Below are 7,397 nucleotides of genomic sequence, written 5' to 3'. Positions count from 1 at the left end.
CTCTCCTCTTGGGCTCCACATCTGAGCAACAAATGTATTAGAGCCTGATGCTCTAGTCCTTACTTGATTTAACCATCGAGAGCTAAAGATCTATGGCAGCCCAATTTGGTACATCTCTAATCGAGGGGCAATCTACCAACTGACCTTCACTTTTCAATGGGTCAAACTATATCTATTAAAAAGCTTGAATAAAAATATTTATCCAAGTACTTGACTATGATATATGAAGTATCATAGTGAATGGATCTCACACATCCACTAAGTTAATTGATGGTTTGTCTCTCCTAAGTCAAAAGGTGAATGGGATGAGTTTGATAAGAAAATGACCAGCTCAATGCTAAAGCCATGAATGTCTTGTATTGTGCTTTAGATGCAAATAAATTTAACTATATTTTCACTTGTAATTCAGCTAAAAAATTTAAGATAGATTAGAAGTTACACATGAAGACACAAACCAAGTAAAAGAGTCAAAAATTAACATGCTTGTGCATAATTATGAATTATTTAAAATAAACCTGATGAGTCTATAATATAAATATTTACTCATTTCACTGATATCATAAATGATCTAAAAAGTCTTGAAAAGTGTTATTCTAATAGTGACCTTATAAGAAAAATTTTTAGGTCTCTACTAAGATCATGAGAAGCAAAGATCACGACGATTCAAGAAGCCAAGGACTTAAACATCCTACCTTTGAAGGAGTTGCTTGGATCTCTCATGACTTATGAGCTGACTATGAAATAATATTCTGAAGAAGAGATCAGAAGAAAGAAGATATTTACCGTCAAATTAATGGCTCAAGAAGAAGAAGATTTAGAAAAATTAAAAAATAGTGAAGATGATGAGGATTTAGCATTGACCATAAGAAAATTCAGACGATTTAAAAAAGGAAAACAAAAGATCAAGAGAAGACCACTAGTTAAGGAGGAGCCGAGTAAAGAAAAAAAAAAAGAACAATTTATCATTTGTTATGAATGTAAGAAGCTAAGCCACTTTAGATCGGACTGTCCCCAGCTTAAGAAGGATCAGAAAAGTTGAAGAAAAAAGACAATGATGGCTACGTGAAGCGACAGTGATGACTCACCTCAGATGAAGAATCTCATGAAGAAGCCAATTTGTGTCTTATGATACATGAAAATGAGATAATCATTCAAACTCAAAATATTTTTTTTTTCTGATAAACTGCAAGAAGCATTTCATGAGCTTTTGGATGATTTAAAGAAATTAGGACTAAAAAATAATTAAAAATTTGAAATTAAAAACAAACTCTATCTAAAGAAAAGAAAAGATCTCCAATAAAAATAAAGAATTAGAAATAAAATATAAACTCTATCAAAGGAAAAGAAGTAATTTCAAATATAAACAAGACTCTTGTAAAGAAAAATCAGAACTTAAAGGAAGAAGTAACCAAATTGTAATCAATAGTTGATAGATTTACCCTAAGCTCAAATAAACTTTAAATGATTATTGATAATCAAAGTGCAGTGTATGATAAAGTCGGACTTGATTATAATACTCATAAAAAATAAAAATTTTTAAAAAATTTCTTTATAAATTCATCCATGAATAAATTATTAAGTTTTACATGTTTTAAATATGGCAAGATAGGACATAAAGCTTATGCGTGCTTGTCAAACAAATTTGTTAGTATAAATATTAAGAAATATGGGTTTCAAAAAAAATCATTGTGACTAACTCCAAAGGACCAAGTTAGCTTGGGTACCTCAAGTTAAAACTTGATTTTATGTATGTAGGTGTGTCTTACATCCCAAGTAAAGAAGCGAAAGTGGTATTTTGATAGCAGATGCTCAAGACACGTGATCGGTGATGAGTCTCAATTCATCACTTTGGAAGCTAAGAATGAAGGAATGGTCATCTTTGGAGATAATGGTAAAGGAAAGATCATCGGCATAGGTAATATTGGTATCACTTCCTCCACTTGTATTAAAAATATTTTACTTGTAGATGGTTTAAGTATAAACTATTAAGCATTAGTTAATTATGTGATAAAAGTTATAAAGTAGTTTTTAAATCATTCATGTATATTATAACTAGGCCTTTTGATGATAGCACTAGGTTCATTGGACATAAGCATGACAATGTTTACATGGTAGATTTGGATAATCTTTTCAGGCAGAACATGCAATATCTTGTGGCTATGAATGCTAAAATCAATGAAACTAGTTGACTTTGATACTGTAGGCTTGCACATATTAGTATGCACACACTATCTAAAATTATTAAAAAGATTTAATTTTTGGTTTGTCAAAGATAAATTTTAAAATGATAAAATTTGTAATGCATCCTAATTAGGTAAAAAAATTAGAGTTTCTTTTAAACCTAAGAATATTGTTTCAACTTCTAAACCTTTGAAACTTTTATATATGGATTTGTTTGGTCCTACAAGGACAACTAGTTTAGGAGGTAAAAGATATGATTTTATGATTATCGATGATTTCTCACATTTTACTTGGATCTTATTTTTAGCATCTAAGGATGAAGCATTTTCAGCTTTTTCTAAGTTTTGCCGAAAAGTCTAAAATGAAAAAGGTTACCAATTGTTTCAATTCATAGTGATCACAGTATCAAATTTGAAAATAAAAATTTTAAAAAATTTTTATAATGAAAAAAATATAGATCATAATTTTTCTGTACTTAGAACACTCCAACAAAATGGGATAGCAGAAAGAAACAATAGAACTCTTAAAGAAATGATCCGTACCATGCTATGTGAGAGCAATCTCTCAAAATATTTTTAGGCAGAAGTTATCAACATAGTATGTTACATCTATACCGTACTTTAATAAGATCAATTCTAAAAAAAATACTTTCTGAATTATGGAAGGGTAGAAAATCTAACATAGGATATGTTGGGTATAAAATACCCTCAGCCGAAGTTCTCAGCAAGAAGACAACTCCGCCCGGACTCCTACGGGAGCCGGGCTCCGTCGCAACATCGACTACAGAACAACTCTGCCTAGACTCCTACGGGAGCCGGGCTCCGTCGCCAACATCGACTACAGAACAACTCCGCCGGACTCCTACGGGAGCCGGGCTCCGTCGCCAACATCGACTACAGAACAACTCCGCCCGGACTCCTACGGGAGCCGGGCTCCGTCGCCAACATCGACTACAGAACAACTCCGCCCGTACTCCTACGGGAGCCGGACTCCATCGCCAACTTCAACTACCGGTAAGCTTCGTTCGGACTCCTACGGGAGCCGAACTCCGCACCTGACTTGATTGCAGGAGGACTCCGCTCGGACTCCTACGGGAGTCGAGCTCCGTCGCCAACTTCAACTACCGGTAAGCTCCGCCAGGACTCCTACGGGAGCCGGACTCCACACCTGACTTCAACTACCGGTAAGCTTCGTCCGGACTCCTACGGGAGCCGGACTCCGCACCTGACTTTGGATTGCAGGACAACTCCGCCCGGACTCCTACAGGAGCCGGGCTCCGTCGCCAACATCGACTACAGAACAACTCCGCCCGGACTCCTACGGGAGCCGGGCTCCGTCGCCAACATCGACTACAGAACAACTCCGCCCCAAGCCGGGCTCCGTCGCCAACATCGACTACAGAACAACTCCGCCCGAACTCCTACGGGAGCCGGGCTCCGTCGCCAACTTCAACTACCGGTAAGCTTCGTCCGAACTCCTACGGGAGCCGGACTCCGCACCTGACTTTGATTGCAGGAGGACTCCGCCCAGACTCCTACGGGAGCCGAGCTCCGTCGCCAACTTCAACTACCGGTAAGCTCCGCCAGGACTCCTACGGGAGCTGGACTCCGCACTTGACTTCAACTACCGGTAAGCTTTGTCCGGACTCCTACGGGAGCCGGACTCCGCACCTGACTTTGATTGCAGGACTCCGCCAGGACTCCTACGGGAGTCGAGCTCCGTCCACGACCCCGACCTCAAGGAGGACTCCACCTGGACTCCTACGGGAGCCGGGCTCCGTCGCCAACTTCAGCTGCCGGTAAGCTCCGTCCGGACTCCTACGGGAGCCGGACTCCGCACCAGACTTCAACTACCAGTAAGCTTCATCCGGACTCCTACGAGAGCCGGACTCCTCACCTGACTTCAACTACCGGTAAGCTTCGTCCGGACTCCTACGGAGCTGGACTCCGCACCTGACTTCAACTACTGGTAAGCTTCGTCCGGACTCCTACGGGAGCCGAACTCCGCACCTGACTTCAACTATCGGCAAGCTTCGTCCGGACTCCTACGGGAGCCGGACTCCGCACCTGACTTTGATTGCAGGACAACTCCGCCCGGACTCCTAACGGGAGCCGGGCTCCATCGCCAACATCGACTACAGCACAACTCCGCCCGGACTCCTACGGGAGCCGGGCTCCGTCGCCAACATCGACTACAGAACAACTCCACCCGAACTCCTACGGGAGCCGGGCTCCGTCGCCAACTTCAACTACCGGTAAGCTTCGTCCGGACTCCTACGGGAGCCGGACTCCGCACCTGACTTTGATTGCAGGAGGACTCCGCCCGGACTCCTACGGGAGCCGAGCTCCGTCGCCAACTTCAACTATCGGTAAGCTCCGCCAGGACTCCTACGGGAGCCGGACTCCGCACCTGACTTCAACTACCGGTAAGCTTTGTCCGGACTCCTACGGGAGCCGGACTCCGCACCTGACTTTGATTGCAGGACTCCGTCAGGACTCCTACGGGAGCCGAGCTCCGTCTACGACCCCGACCTCAAGGAGGGCTCCGCCAGGACTCCTACGGGAGCCGAGCTCCGTCTACGACCCCGACCTAAAGGAGGACTCCGCCTGGACTCCTACGGGAGCCGGGCTCCGTCGCCAACTTCAGCTGCCGGTAAGCTCCATCCGGACTCCTACGGGAGCCGGACTCCGCACCTGACTTCAACTACCGGTAAGCTTCGTCCGGACTCCTAGGGAGCCGGACTCCGCACCTGACTTCAACTACCGGTAAGCTTCGTCCGGACTCCTACGGGAGTCGGACTCCGCACCTGACTTCAACTACCGGTAAGCTGTAGGAACCAGATCTAGGGTTTCAGGGTTAGATCTTGAAACTTTTCAAGATCATACAGCGGAAGACTAAAATAAATCAAAATTTATTTTCTAAGATCAGAAAATCCCTAGATCTAAGATCCTATTACATGATTATTACATAGCATTAAATCAAAAATTAAAAATATATAAATATAGCATGAACTACATGTTGATCATATCAACATGTTTTATATACTACATCTAATGTATGTATTAAATAATAGATCAGATCTATTACCTTGCAAGTTAGACGTCTAACCTCGCTGATCCGGGCTTAAGGATGATGTTGCAAGCCGCACACGCATCCGACCTCTAGGAGTCGTCCACACGAGCCCACGAATCTCGATCAGAAGTCCTGCTTCAGAAATCAGCACAGTATGCTAGTACTGCGCTGATCCTTCTTTGATGGTTGATCAGGTGCCTCCTTCTTCTTGATTTGGACTCTTCCAAAGATGGAAAGTAGAAGGAGGAGTTTCAGATCTGAGATGCTCTCAGGAAACTCAAGATGGAAGGAGGAAAGATATGAAAATAAAAACCCTAGAAGAAGACCCTCTTCTTCTTCACGTTTTTCTCTCTAGACACCCAAACTTGCATCTTTTATATCTCCACGACCCAAAGGTATTTCTCTCTAATTTTTGGATGGCAGAAAGGTCTCTCAAATATCTATCTCCTCTTAAAATTTCACGAAGAAACTCATCTTATATAGAGAGATATGATAGAGTCCTTGTCTAGGTCAAACACCTAGTCAAGGCTTATCCAAACATGGCAAGTAAAGGGACGCCCAACTCTTGAGCACCTCCTTCATATTTTTGTGGATGGATCAACAGAAAAGGGTGCACAATGTAAACCCTAAAAGCCACGAAAATTCCAAAAAAATTTGGATAAATTCGGTGCAAAATTGAAAGAGTTTTGGATTTCTAAAACTCTATCTCATAGAATTCGAAATCCAAACTTATTCCTTTTAGATTTGATCCAAACACCTTCCATGTAAGAAAGAAGAGAGGAGACCTTTTGTGAAGTGGGAGAGATCTGGGAGAGGGCTTTTGTCACACAAAATAAGTGGAGATTGGCGTTGAATAAGAGAGAGGGCGTGGAGAAGGTTATGTGGCCAAGGTGGAATCCTAGTCCTACTAGGATTCTGTCTCATAACTTGTTTTAATTTGGTTTCCAAACCAAATCAAATCAAAATTAGATCAACCCAATTAAAATAGGTCTTAACCTAATTAAGAACCTAATTTAATCAGATTAAATTAGATTTAAATCTGATTTAATTTTCTAATCAAATTAGAAATTAGATTGACCCAAGTCCTAGTTGAACTAGGACTAGTTTTTCCTTGCACTTGGCTTATCCAATAAACCAATTGGACTTGATCCAATCAAGCCCAAACTAAATCTAATTAAATCATATTTAATTAGACTTAATCTCAGCCCATTGGCTTAATCAAATTAAGCCAATTAGCAATCAATTGCTAATCGATCCTCCTGCAACACTTGCACTGGGTTAAATGTCAATCGTATTGATCATTTAACCCTAGAATGATTCTTAATCGTTGATCAACCATCCGATCGGATCATGAACTCTAATGTGTGTGACCTCATAGGTCCGAACCTAAGCGGTAGCATAGGAACAAATTTCTATACCAATCGAAGTGACCATCTAGCAATGGTACCCGACGACCGGATAGGTCGAATGTGTAGAACACATCCTTAGAACCCATGCGGATATAGTTTTCATATAATTCATCCCCTTGACCAAAATGATCATAGGACACCCCAGAGCTCAACTGTCAACTCTGATCAGGTTGTCCACATTGTATTTCAAAATATCAAATCCATCTGATGGATTACCCTGGCCAAGGTTTTGCTAAATTGAAATACAGCGACTCATTCTTCTCCAACTCTTGGAGTGGTCAATCCCATCTCGATCACACTCTGACTTCGCAAGTACTTGACTGTGCCCAGAAGCCTTCCGTCCCTGAATTAAAATTCAGTTAGTCCAGTACCAAAGCACAGTGAGTTGCTTGCAAGTCACTGAGGCGATCTCAAGTCTAAGGGACACTTATACCTATATCCCATCAGAGACATTCTCGACAGCAGAATGCTCTGGAGTTGGTCACGTTCAATGACGATGTACCCTTACATCTCACCTGTATGCCATACCAGTGTCTCCACACTCCTTGGTTAAGAGGACAACCAACCCATATGGCCTACAGCGACCTATGCTTGATAGAAGCTGTCGTCCTTATTAACAGCCTATCATTTGGTCGTGAACAGTTTTAAGGACTAATCGATAAATCCTCTCTTTATCGAACTTAAATAGTCCTAAGGACTTCATCATAACAACGGAGTTCATTAGAAGATGAAAGC

Source organism: Elaeis guineensis, chromosome 2 (assembly GCF_000442705.2).
Source record: "Elaeis guineensis isolate ETL-2024a chromosome 2, EG11, whole genome shotgun sequence".
Classification (NCBI taxonomy): domain Eukaryota; kingdom Viridiplantae; phylum Streptophyta; class Magnoliopsida; order Arecales; family Arecaceae; genus Elaeis; species Elaeis guineensis.
Note: the sequence above shows the minus strand (reverse complement) of the source record.